Genomic DNA, 14,574 nt, shown 5'->3' with positions numbered 1-14,574 from the left:
CATTGTGTTAGGATTACTCATTTCTTATAGCACTCTGTTCCTATCGGTATACGTTATTTTACAAGTGAAGAAATTAAGACTCAGGCAGTTAAGTTGTTTGATACAACACAGCTAATAAGGGATGGTGGTGGGATTTGAACTCAACACTGTCTGGGAGTGCATTGCTATGACATGGTGCCACCCCATCAGAAATAACAACAGGAGACACACCGCTATGGGGCCTCCATTTCCTCTCCACCGCTACATCAGGGAACAAAATCACTTCATTAAACATAGCAATATTCATAACCATCATGCCTCTACTTTTTACCAATCTCTTCAATTAGGTAAAGCACGTATTTCTAAGGGACAAGTAACTTTATTGCTTCTATAATAAAATACATATAAATAAATAAGTGTGCAAACAAGATCACTTTGCCTTTCATCATACCTTCTAAAACCTGACTCACGGATCACACCCATGTACTTCAGACAACCACTGTGTTTCCTGGTGCTCCACGCCAACACCGTATTTTTTATGTACACCAGGAAGGGCACTGACTTAACTTTCATACTTAAGCTTTTGTAAGTCCTTTTTTTTTTCCACAAAAGGAAATAAGGCATCCTTTCTAATACACACAGCAGAAACATTAATCCATTTTCAAGTTTGGAATGTGCTATATACAATCAGTAGCAATAAATTCAGCCTCAGTAGCAGTAAATCCAAGTCAAAGGAGTAGGCACAAGGAACCAAAGTTGAGGTGTGCTTCTGAGACTGCTAACTATTCACCTCCAACACCATTGCAAAGCAAATTGCACTCACTCAGTTCCCATTCTCTGGCTCTACCCAAATGCAAGCTTCCCACCCAACACAGAGTTAACAATACATGATACATGCCCCAGTTAATGCAGAAAAAAGCTAGAAAATTCTTAGGGCAACCTGCAAGAGGAACTCAAATCAACCTTGTAAAGAGCACCCGTCTCTGGTTCTATACTAATTGCCATGTAAATTAACAAAAAGCACAGCCCCACCAGCAAGGAAAATGTTTTCTTCACAGACCATCAGCAAAGTCGCCCCAGAAGCCTGAATAACATCATGCCTGTTTCTTTAGACAATAAAATGCCAAAGTTTTTCTTTTGCTGTCAGCAAATGATGAATACATGTGGTACCGATTATTTAATACCACTAGACCACCAGGGAAGAAGATTTAGGTGAACTGCGGCAGAACTATGCCATTTATTTTTATTACCATGCATTAAAAATTACGTTTACAGATAATTGTTTTTCTCCTTCCAATAAAGCAAGATAAAAAAAAATCCAGAAGAATATTTAATAATACTGGACCACCAGGGAGGAATTTTAAAAGTTGATTTTTTTATTGAAAAATTAGATTTGCTTTTTTAAAATTTCCAATTATTTTTAAGTGCAATTTGTGAAGAAATTATTTTAAACCAGGGTAGTATGAATTTTCTGCTGGGGGAGTGTCTCACAGATTAAGTTACTCTTTTAACAAGGGTAATTACCTAATCAAATCACCCCTCAGAACCATCAGTTTTAAAATACTTGTGTAACTGTGTGTTTGACAATTTTGTTCCAGCACACATCACATTCTCATGATGTCTATTTGAGTCAGTGTTTCCAAAATCCCCAGATAAAATAAACTCTTGATTTTTTTTTCCCCAATAGCATTGTAGTAGATTGGGAAAAAATTTCTATTTACCAGTTTCTTCTAAAACGAGAATGAGAAGTAAAAGGAGAAGCAGTAACAACAGCAAACTGGAGAAGAAAAGAACAAAATTGGGGGGTGGGGGGTGGGGAGGGAATCAGAAGGAAATCAAATTAGTCCTCACACAATAGTTGCAATGATAATCTCTACACTTCAACTGGCATATTTTCAATCAGGATAGGAAGTAATGGCTTCTCTCTCCCACCCGACTCCCCTCCCATTCTCACTCCCCTCTTCCCCTCTTTCTCCATAGTGCAGAGCCCTACAATTAAAGGGAACTTTAGAAGTCTTCTAATCTCATCTCCCACCAATATCAGAATGATGCCCTCCATGCATCCCTCACAGATACCAGCCTATCAGGTCAAAGCATCAGCTGATTTGCCCAAAAGGCAGGTCACTTTGTTGCCAATGGACACCCCCTAAGGCAAGAGAAGTCCCATCTCTCTCTCTCACTTTGGATCCTAGGTAGGTCTTTGAAGCAATGAAAAGAGTAGTTCTTGAGACAGTATTGCACATCCATCCACCAACACATGCCACCCCTGCACACTACATATTGCTCTGTTTTTTTACTAATTGCATGTGACAAAAGCAGTCCCTGTGTTCTGGGCTAAAACCAATCAGGGAGGGAGAGGGACAAGGACGGACACAGACACACACACACTCACTCACTCACTCACTCCTACCTCACGTCTGGTTTTCCAAAAGGAAAGCTATTTCCCAACTGTTCTCAGCAGAGAAGAGACCAGGGCCAGAACTAGGCAAAATTATGAAATCATTCAAGGATGTCTTTGGCTCCCTCCACTTCATCTCCAATTTGTAGACTAAGGGGTTAATTCCTTCACAATATTGTTTGCTGATGCATCTTAATTTTATCAAGTAAGTTCATCAAAGAGTAGATCAAATCCCTCCATTTCTTGTGGAGTTTATTACACAGAGCTCTAATTACAGAGAGCCTATACGCATGACAATGTTCAGGATGTGCATCCTCAGAGATTCAGGTTTGTTATGGAACTACCAACATGCCCTCACATAAACCAGCAAACGTATTCAGTGCCAAAAGCTGTGTCTGTCTTGAGAGGCCAAGAATGTTTACCTACAATGTAGGACAGGTTTGGGTCACACAGGGACTCTTCTAGTTACCATTCCATCTTAGTGTAGTTTCCTTTGATTTTAGGGCCAACTTTGCCACAACATAAGTTAGCTTGCTATTAGCTCTGTGCCTTCCAGATAAGAATGAGTACAGGCTGGCTGGAGACGGGTCTGGTCAGGGCTGATGGGAAGTGAACTTGTTCTTACAGTTCACATGTAGGCCCCAGGCAGTGGGAACAGTGAGCAACCATGATAAGGCTTGAAAGACTTCTGGGCATGGCCCACCCCTCACACTGGGCCCTGACAACAAGCACTTCTAACTTCAGAGTATTTAGCGATCTCGGCTGCCATGAAGTCAAAAATAATCTGCCTCTTTGTTATTTCTCCCTTTCAAGGCAATCACTTGCCCTTCCACACCACTAGGCTCTTCTTTAACAACATAAGCCTTCAGACCTCACTTCTCTGGTTTCCACATGCAGAGACCCAGGAGCCCTATGGGCCTCCAGGCAAAGATTCTAAGAAGGAATATCAAGGGGTCAAATGCAAACTGGATCTTGTCATTCTCCTGCTTAGCACATTCTTGTGGCTCCTTACTGCCCACCAGGAACAACTGCAAAGTCCTGCCATTGGCTTGTAAGGCCAGCCTGTTTGACCTTTGCCCTCTCCTGCCTCAGTACCTCACTAAATGAATCCCTCGTGTACTTGGATTCCCAAGGAATTAATGACCTCTGAACTTTTGCATATGCAGTTTCCTTGCCAGGTTTCTACTAAGAATCTCTCCCCATCTTCATCAGCAGGAATAATATAAAAACCCTGATAGGGTAGAGCTCTAAGAAGGAAGTGGATAACTATGGGAAGCAGCATTTTATGTCTACAAGTTTCCAGATTTTTGTGTTCGTGTAATTTCATTACCAGAAGAAGGAGGAAAAAAAGAAGAAGAGGAAGAAAGGGAGGAAGGACAAGGGTTACAGGATGGGGAGGAGGAGGAGGAAGAAGAAGACAACAAAACCAAACCAAGGCAGGATGAGGGTTTCAGACGTCAATGTCATGCGTGCTCAGAGAACAGGGATGTCCCTGTGACTGCTCAGACAGTATTTGCCTTCTTGGCCACCTTACTACGGCCATGCAGAGTTGAGGAAATGAAGAGGTTTGCAGAGAACAAATATCCTACGGACCAAAGGAGCATGCTGGTGGTCAGATACAGCTCATCTTTGCTTATCTCCCGGTGGAATCTGCAGCTGCTTAGTGGCCTCCATACAGCAGGTTGGGTGGTACCCAAACAAGGTATCCCATCAATTGACAAAGATATTCTGGATCTGCTGGAGCACTGCTGAATGTTTGGTTCTCAGATCACCCTGTGAAATGTATGAGTCAAACATTTTCTTATAATCAGGTCAACACCTTTTTATCTAGCTTGCAAAAACCTAAGTTACTAGAACACAGGCCACTAAACCGGAAATCAACTACAACTGAACTAATATAGTAAGAAAGCTACCACAACAGTAACAAAAAACAATGTGCTTCACATTTGAATGATGCTTCTTAAGTTAAAAGACTTTCACAAACATCATCTTACTTGAAGATGTAACCCTGGCTCACAGCCCTACTGTGAAGCACATGACCTTCTCCCTGTTTCACAGATGAGAAAACTGAGCTCTGGAAGCAGAGATGACTGCCTGAGGGCCACATAACTCACAAGTGGAGTCAGGATTCTGAATCCATGTCCTCACATCAGCTACTGTGCCCTTTCTGCCATATTTTGCAGATTTTTACCAGGAATGAAATCAACAGCAAACCAATCAAGTAGAGGTTTAATTCTCTGATTTAAACTCAACTCAAACACAATTCAACAAATGCTTATTCAGTCTCAACTCTGTACCTGCATATGGCATCACCCCAAACATCTCTCAAAAAACATGAGACTCTCATGACATTCAATTGTCTAGACTCCTGTTTTATTAAAGCAAAATATATTATGCAAAACAGTTATAAAAATTGAGGCTATTTAAATGTTTAGCATTAACAAATTAATGTGCTGAACACAGATACACACAGTTACAATGACTGGTTATAGAGAACTCACTTGGAAATAATGTCCAAGTCTAAATAAGAGCCCTTAGTAGGTCAAGGTGACACCTTCCTGGCCTCTGGGACAGCTTCTGCCTGTGTCAGGCAATGCCTAATTCACTAGAGAATCCAAACATTTTTAGACTCTAAAATGAATTTTAAACAAAAAGGACTTCAGAACTTTTATTAAATTCCCAAATTGCCTAAGTATTTGCAATTGATAAAGGCCAGTGGGCATTTAAGGAGCACCAAAGTAGAAGCCTAGAAATATAGGTTCTAGACCCAACTGTCCTGTGGCAACCATAATGAAGCCCTTAATTTCCCAGGGCTTGATTCTCTCATCTGTCCATCCGCTGCTGGACTGTGGTGTGGGAGACACTTACAGCTTCATGTTCTGTGATTTGAGGGCCCATCCCTGAGGAAGCCTGCCTGGTCCATGAACTAAAACTAATGATTGCTTCAAGGAAGCACAACTGAAACTGTGTGAGAAAGAGAGAATGTGCAATCACCAGAACAAACAAGCCCTGGCTTTAGAGACCAAGCTACACCAAATAATGGCAAACAGCAGTAACTTAGAGGCTCACTACACCTAAAAGGGCATTCGGTTTTACACTGATACTCGGGATATGTAAAAATTGTGAATTTTCATCCACACCCATGTGCAGAAATTTCCAAGCAAACATTCTTTGGAAATAAAAACTGCAGTCCTAGATGTCACATCATCTTCCCTGAGCTGTGTGAGTCACTCAGGTGACTGCATTCTGTATGGGCCCCCACAGGGGGCTTAAGAAATCTTAATTTGCCCAAAGATGCTAATCAAGCCTAGAGGCTTAGAGTCGTGAGCTTGCTGATGTGCTGTGTTTGTTTTAAATCAGACCGCCTACTTGGTGTGAGGCTGATCTCTGTTATTAAATCCCCTTTTGTTCTGCGTGTACACCCATCAATCTTATCTTACAAATCAAATAGAGAAGGGATAGCATGTTTATAATTAAGCCCTGTAAGCTGTTTCCAAATATCTAGTCAGTTGCCCTATACAAGTGTATCCATAAATATCCTTTAGTTATAAAGTGAAGCTTATCTTAATGGTATTTATAATCTCTTTTGCAGTAAAACAATGGCCTGTAATCTCTTCTGGTTTTAATATAATTGAAACTATGGAATTTGCTTTGAGTTAAGAGTATTATTCTGATTAGCTTGGTTGTATCCAAGACAGGATAGTTTTATCTAAAATAAGAGAAAGAATCACTTATAACCAATGACAGCTAACTTTAAGAATTCTAAACTCATAAATAATCATTTGTGTTTAGTTTGGAAATCGGTCAGAATTGTTAACTTCCCCCCTCTCCCCACCTCCCCACCCCCATTCACCTGCTCCTTCTCCCTTTTAGAAACAGAATGCCTTCCTAAATTCTGGCCAGGCACAGAGCCACCCAGATAAAGATCACCTCTCAGACTCCCTTGCCCCCAGGTGTGGCCACATAATTAAGTTCTGATAAACAGGTCACGAGCAGAAGTAAGGTGTGCAACTTCCAGTTATTGTCATTTTAAGAAGTCTGAGAAAGCACTCTTCTCTCTCCCCTTCCCATTGCTAGAATGTGGACATGATGTCAACTTCAGCCAAGGAGATATGAGCAACACCTCTGGGAATAGGAGCAACAGGACAGGCGGTGTCTCAATCGCCCATAAACTGGACCCCTGCCTTCCTCTAGGCTATTGTATGAAATAGAGATTGGCATCCACCTTGACTAAACACTGCATTTTGTTACAGCCATTTAGTAAATACTCAAATACAGAAATACTAATTTAACCTTTACTGTACAGCCCCTTTTCCTACAGAAAAATCGTACTTTCCTCAACACCCAAGAAACAAAAAACCCAGTCAAGAAATGGGCAGAAGATGTGAACAGACACTTCTCTAAAGAAGACCTACACATGGCCAACAAGCACATGAAAAAATGCTCCGCATCACTTGCCATCAGGGAAATACAAATCAAAACCACAATGAGATACCACTTTACACCAGCAAGAATGGCTAAAATTAAAAAGACAAGAAACAAATATTGGGGAGGATGTGGAGAAAGGGGAACCCTCTTGCACTATTGGTGGGAATGCAAGCTGATGCCGCCACTCTGGAAAACTGTGTGGAAGTTCCTTAAGAAGTTAAAAATAGAGCTACCCTAGGACCCAGCAATTGAGCTACTGGGTATTTACCCCAAAGATACTGATGTAGTGAAACGCCAAGACACCTACACCCCAATGTTCATAGCAGCAATGTCCACAATAGCCAAAATGTGGAAGGAGCCACGATGTCTTTCAACAGATGATGGATAAAGAGGATGTGGTCTATATATACAATGGAATATTACTCAGCCATTAAAAAGGACAAATACTTACCATTTACACTGATGTGGATGGAACTGAGGCTATTATGCTGAGTAAAATGAGTCAACTGGAGAAAGACAATTATCATATGGTCTCACTCATATGTGGAATACAAGAAATAGTGAAAGGGACCATAAGGGAAGAGGGGGAAACTGAATGGGGAAAAATTAAAGAGGAAGACATTCCATGAGAGATTCCTAACTCTGGGAAACAAAGGGATGCAGAAGGGGAGGTGGGTGGAGGGATGGGGTAACTGGCATCAGGAAGGGCATGTGATAAGATGAACACGAGATGTTATACTATATGTTGGCAAATTGAATTTAAATAAAATTTTAGGGGATCCCTGGGTGGCTCAGCGGTTTGGTGCCTAGGCGCCTTTGGCCCAGGGCGCGATCCTGGAGTCCCAGGACCGAGTCAAACGTCGGGCTCCAGGCATGGAGCCTGCTTCTCACTCCTCCTGTGTCTCTGCCTCTCTCTCTCTGTCTATCATAAATGCATAAATAAATCTTTAAAAAAAATTAAAGAAAGGAAAGAAAGGAAAGAAAGGAAGGAAAGGGAAGGGAAGGGAAGGGAAGGGAAGGGAAGGGAAGGGAAGGGAAAGGAAAGGAAAGGAAAGGAAAGGAAAGGAAAGGAAAGGAAAGGAAAGGAAAGGAAAGGAAAGGAAAGGAAAGGAAAGGAAGGGAAGGAAGGGAAGGAAGAAAGGAAGAAAGAAATTTTTAAAAGAAAATTATACTTTCCCATAGATTCTTCTTACTGTGTGGAAATTCAAAAAAATAAACAATCTGTATTCTATGTACATAGTACAGCATAGTACAGTGGTTCAAAGCGAGGCTTCTGATATCAGGCCCCAGAATTCAAATATTGGCCACTTCCTAAGCTTTATGTAACTTTGGGGAAATTACCCTTTGTAACGTCAGTTTCACCATCTATAAATGTGATGGTGATACTGCCTACCTTATAGGGTTGTAATAAGAATAAAAATGATAATACATATTGAGACCATGATAAGTACTCAGCAGATGTTAGTTCTTATGATAATGATGTTTTTGTTACATTTAAATGGGAAATTTAAGTAACCATACAAGACAACATGTATTGTGGAGTATGGCTCCAGTTTGTTTAGACTTGGATAAACCAAACCAAAATGGATGACACAAAATTGAAAAACCTTGATTCTTATTCTTATTCATTGCCTTCCTCCTTTTTTTTCCCCAATGAAGGACCTCTTCCCCATAGTTCTTGCTTGTTTCTAAACTGTTAGCCAAGCAAGAATGGCTATGTTCACCTAGGTATTTTTATTTAGAGCCTTTGTTCAGGGAATCCCAGGCAATATATTATATGTAAAAGAGGTATTTAGTGTTGTCTCTTACTAAGTTTATATTGACACTCATTTTGTGCCTGGTCCTTCATTCCACCCTGCTGTTTAGGCATCATGCTCTGTCCTCAAACTCTCCAGTCCCTCCTAGACACTTGGCTTGAGGTACAGAAACACACATCAGCTGTTCAGGAACTCAGCATATGAGGAGTGGAAAGAGTTGGAAGCAAACAGAGAGAGAAGCCATATCATGACCAAACAAGCCATTCTGGTCCTGGGGCCTGAGGAATTCACGGGTGGCTAGGGCAAGAGGAAAGAGACAGTGTTGGGAACATGGAAACCGGTCATTGTAAGATCCAGGACATGTGTACTTTAGGTGTGTGGGTTGTTGATGATGACAGCAGTAAAAATGAGGGAAGATAAACACTGTAAGGTATTACAGTGAATGTTAACACAGATACCTAGAGTATCTAGCACAGGTCCTAGAGTAATGAAACGAGAGGAGAAAATGCATATTGCAGAGTCTTAGAAATCATGCAGTGTAAAAAAATGAGGCATCAATAAGAGTGATGCTGCTGCTGCTGCTGCTGCTTCTGAGGATAGTTGAAGCAGGCACCTTTGGCAATGAGTGCCCTGTCCAACTCGTCCATCAGTTAGCCGGCCACTGGCCACAGTGCTGCTCTTCTGAGTGCTATGTTATCCCTCTCTGGCCAGAGTTGATAAATGAAGAGAAACATCTAATCCAAGATAGGCCCATCAGATTCTTTCTCTAGAATATATTAATCATTTACTCAACAGTTGCCTTCCCCCTTCTGGCTATGATAGAGCAGACTTGTATCTAACCAAACCTCTTGCCAAGAACAGCCAGATGAGTTAAAATACCAAACCAAAATAATTAAAGTAAAATAGCTACCAAGGTAGCAAGACCTGAGAGTTAAGAACCTAGAGAGAAGAAAAGGAAAGCCTTTTCAGATTAGTCTGACAGATTAGTCTGACACTTGGCAACCCTTTTCTCCTTGAGGCATTTTAAAGAATGGCCAAGAGACTGGAAAGTTGAGAAGATCTTTCTGCTTTCAGTTTCCTGCTACCAAAACAAACAAACAAACAACAACAACAAAAAGATCGAGTTCAGGGCCTAGCAAGAATAAAAGTCCTGGAGACACCCCTAACTTTCCATTTGACTCACAGGAGAACTACACCCCAAGAATAATGGCTTATTAGTACAAGGGGAGGTCATTGAGAAAACGTAACTACCACTTGTCCCCTGAGCTGGACCTGGGCAATCAGATTCTCCTTACCACCCTTCACTCCCCACCCCCATCCTTGGAATGTGTGCTCTGCTACCTCCCTCATTCCCAGAAGCTGCCCCAAGAATACAGCTTTGAGGTAGTGCTGTAGTGTTGAGACCATCTGGATGGTATACGTGACTGAACCCAGTTAAGGCCTCTGCATAAACTTTTCAGATGTGGCAGGCAGGTGCAGAGATGCACTCTTCTTGTGGCCACCAGAGACAAGCCTCATAAGTTTCCTTATTTATGAAACCTGCCACCTACCAATCTGGAGCAGCCTGCCTCTCCCTGCCTCCTCTCCCTGCCCTCAGCATAAGGGGGCTGGTTTCAGATTATACCCAGGAAGCTTCTGAGGAGGTTGCAAATCAACAACTAGAAATATGCAATCTCTGTAAAGACTGAAACACAAATTTGAATTAGCACAATCTCAGATTGGATTAGGGTAATTAGCCTCTATCCTAATAGCTTTGTCCAAACATCAGCAGCAAAAGTATATTCTCTCTGGGTGGTGATAATATCACCCAGAACTTCAAATGATCTCTTCAATTTTTCATATACCATGTTCAACACTCATTAGGAGACCACTTAACCAACCCAAGAGATGAAAATATAGGAGACAATGGAAACAAACCTCAGGACATCCAGGTATTTGAGTTATCATTTAGTCACCGGTTCACTGCCTACCTACCACGTGTCACAAAGTGCACTAGGCAATGAGAACATACTGAGGACCAAACAGTTGTGACTCCTGCCTTCATGGAGCTTTAGTCTGCTTGGACAGATCAACAATAATTCCTCATTTGAAGAGGAAGAATAAAAAGCCAATGAGAGTCCATTAGATGGTCATAGGCAGGAAACCGTGAGATTGTGGCAGGTGGTGGCCAGACCCCATGCACATGCTAATTTTGAAAGAGCAAAACATAAGAGTCTTGCGAAGAAAGCTGGTCTACTACAGGAGAGAATGGAATATATTTATAGAAGAAAAGCACAGATGCAAAAATATCTAGGCCCAAAGAGAGAACCAGAGAGGTCAAGAGTAGCCTCCTGAGGGCTTTCTAGTTCCCAAAAAGCCCAGCTACATTTCCCATAACTGGATTCCAGGAGATTAACACTATACCATCCTCATCAGCACTACTTTGACTTGAGCTTCCCTAAGTGAATGTCTGTTCCTTGCAACAATCAGGTTATCTGACAAAAGGCACCATTTATGTGACCTACACAATATCATGCTAGCCGCTGTGTTGCAAAAAAGGAGGAGAAATCAATTAAATGTGTTGTCTTAGCTTGTTATGAATTTCATCCAGTTACACGAGCAAACTCCACTCATGCATGATCAAACTTACCCAAGGTAGTCTTACGCTGACAATGTAAAACAACAAGAAGGAGTAGCAGGGACCAGCAGTTGTGGTTCTGCACTCCAACATAAAGCTCCAAATAAGTCAAGTTACCCTCCAGAGAAGTAAAAATCTAAATGCAGTATTTAAACAAGTTTTATGGGCAGCCCAGGTGGCTCAGCAGTTTAGCGCCGCCTTCAGCCCAGGGCTTGATCCTGGAGACCTGGGATCGAGCCCCACGTCAGGCTCCCTGCATGGAGCCTGCTTCTCCCTCTGCCTGTGTCTCTGCCTTTTTCTCTTTCCCTCTCTCTCTCTCTCTGTGTGTCTCTCATGAATAAATAAATAAAAATAAAATCTTTTAAAAAAATAAATAAATAAACCAGTTTTATGATGTTGCATTCACAAAACATACGGCCAGCATTTTTGGCTATGTAGTTGTTCTTTTTCTAAAAGTATTTTATCTGTGCAAATCCCTGTCTTTGATTTCTCCTCCTGCCAGTAGGGCTCCAGCTAGAACGCCCTTCTGTCCACAATCACATATACTCCAAGTGATTCAGAAAGAAAGCACTATGCAGAGGCAGACATAGCCAGGGTACATAAAGGAACAGAATGCACTGGGGAGATGTGCAGGAAGGTGGAATGGTACTTGGGGTTCAACAAAACAAAACCAAAATCTAATTTAAAAGCAATATAACTAAAGGACACCGGGCATACTTAAATTCCAAGAGCCAGAACTTTAGTACTCTTTTGAGACCTTGACCAAATATCCTCTGGCGATGGTAATTATATTTTCTTTTTCACTCATTTTGGCTTGTTTGCAAGTAGGCTAAATTATGTTCATTTACAGGTTCATGTTATTTATGCTTACTTAAGAGTTCATCTGTACATCTACACGTATACCCACAAACACCTTTGGTTTATGAATTTCAATCAAGCACTTTAAAAAAATACATTTCTGTTAGTTAATTCAGCATAACACAGCTTAGAATTTCACCCACAGAAATGTCAGGTCCCTCTTTCCTCATCCAAATACACAAAAATGAAACAAAAGAAATGCGCCTCACTAAGTAAAATGAGCTAAAATTAGCAAGCAGCAAAGATGATGCCAGTTGCCCAGGGCAACAAATGGTTGATGGATGGAATAATTAAGATCGACAGTAAACTAATCTCTGTTCCTTTATTGAAAAAGAAGTCCCTTGAATCAATTAGCCTTGTCATGGATACCTTTTATAAAACAACTATGACATCCCAACCACTTCCCTTTGTTTATGGATCTGCCCATCCTTCAGTAAGTGCAAAAACTAATTTCAAAAGCACCAAGAGATAATAATGAAAGATTCCGATACATTAGGCACTGCACAAACAAATATAGCCACTGTCCTTGAAAAACATAAATATCACCAAGTAGGCCCAGAAGACTTCATGCACTTATTCAAAGGCACAATATCGTCAAAGTTGTATGGATCTAAGAAGGCTAAAAGCCATTTTTTTGCAGGCCAAGCATGTACCTGTTAAAATAGAGATCCTTTAGCCAGCCCTCACAAGTGATAGAGTTGGGAGAGCAAAAGGTGTCAAGAGGAAACTTCTGGCACTCACACAGTCACTTCAAGGTCAAGAAAGAAGACAAGAAAAATGAAAGAAAGGACTGATGGGGTGTGTGTTGGGGGGGGGGGGGAATGCTTGTGATAGCATTCTATACCAAGCAGATGAACATGCAGCTACTGCAAGCATTACCCTGAAGTTAGAGAATAAATCGAAATTATCTGAGATGGCCAAGGAGAACTGCACTCTGATTTCTAGTGTTTCTGTGACCTGAATTTAAGCAATGGCTGCTACAGTCACTTGAAAAGCTGAAGGGATTCTATAGTCAGTCAAAGGTCCTGGGGCAGAGGATTATGATTTAAGAATAAACCCTTCTTGAGTTATCTTTATAGAAAATTCTGCTCATTTTATTTTTCTACTCTCCTTCTTCTTCTTCAGTACAGCAAAAGAAAGTCAGTTAATGTTTCTTTGATGATGTGGGCTCTTGCAATGCTTTGGAAGTAGTACTCAGGAATATCTTGGTTGGTTAAGTTTGGGAAATACTGGTTTAAGCAGAGTTTAAGGGATTTCTTTATTGTGTAACATTTCAGGACATTTAATGGGAGTATCTGAATTGAGAACAGAGTTGGAAAGTAACATAGTACATAGTGTTTCCAAAACTTTTTGGGCACAGAATTGTTTTGGTTTTTTTCCTTCACAAACATGTCATGGAACTATTTATACCACAAAATACACTTCTAGACTTTCTATTTGAAAACAGAAATGTAAATATGAAAGATGCACAAGAATAGGTGGGGTAGATATGATCTAAGGATGTATCTTTTAAATCACCCATTAAAAACATATATACCACTGTTACTTTAATTAAGAGAGGAAGGAGTTTGGAATTATCCAATAAAGGAATTTGCCTTTTTTCCCCCTATTACAGTCAAGTATCAAAAATCAAAGCTTGGCAAAAAATAAATAACATGAAATGAAAGCTTGGCAACTTAGAATATCTGATTACCTGATCACTTTTTGAAATAAGATTTTATTAGAACAGTAATGACACTGGCAAATTTTTATATGTAAACAAGTAGGATGTCAAATATATGTGCTGCATGTGTGTACACTGCAATTTTTGTTTACAGAATTTTATCACACTGCTCTAAGGTGAAAATGCAAAAGCTTTAGTATCAAAGCTAAAACCTAGTGGTCCTGACTTGCCCCCAAAAAGTTGGCATCTGGGCAGTCCGGGTGGTTCAGTGCCGCCTTCGGCCCAGGGAGTGATCCTGGAGACCCAAGATCAAGTTCCGCACTGGGCTCCCTGCATGGAGCCTGCTTCTCCCTCTGCCTGTGTCTCTGCCTCTCTCTGGGTCTCTCATGAATAGATAAAATCTTTAAAAAAATAAATAAATAAATAAAAGTTGGCATCTGTCACAAATGTGCTAACCCAGGGCATATGTAAAACATCATTATTTTCAAGGTGAAAATATACACAGCAAATCACAAGAGTTAGATAAAACAGTCTGGGACCATTTTACCTCCCAACAGAGAATAATAAAAAGGAATAACAGATTTTGCCTCATTGTAAAAAATTAAACCCTTTAAAATCATCGCTAAGGGAAGTAGATTGTTCCACTTTATTTTTTAAATAAACACCTATTTTATGCAGATTTAAAAAGTGATATATGTTCACTATGGGAAGCCTAGAAATCACTGGACACTATTAATGACACTAGACTAAAAGACATCCGTAAGCTTGCCACCAGTCATGGGCATTACGGCGTATGTCTTTTAATACCCATTGTTTCGTGGAGTTTAGGTCACACTGTGTATATCTGACATCCTACTTGTTTCCTTCATTTACT

General features: G+C 40.7%; 1 long non-coding RNA gene across 5 annotated transcripts in view; it reads right to left on the bottom strand.

Moving 5' to 3' along the window:
• The window catches only part of LOC144304922 (uncharacterized), a 368,717-nt gene that overhangs the window by 352,217 nt on the left and 1,926 nt on the right, over nucleotides 1-14,574 (bottom strand). The window lies entirely within an intron of this gene.

The sequence above is a fragment of the Canis aureus genome, chromosome 34 (genome assembly GCF_053574225.1).
Source record: "Canis aureus isolate CA01 chromosome 34, VMU_Caureus_v.1.0, whole genome shotgun sequence".
NCBI lineage: Eukaryota > Metazoa > Chordata > Mammalia > Carnivora > Canidae > Canis > Canis aureus.
The sequence above is the reverse complement of the archived record's forward strand: the minus strand, read 5'-3'. Positions and strand labels throughout refer to the sequence as shown.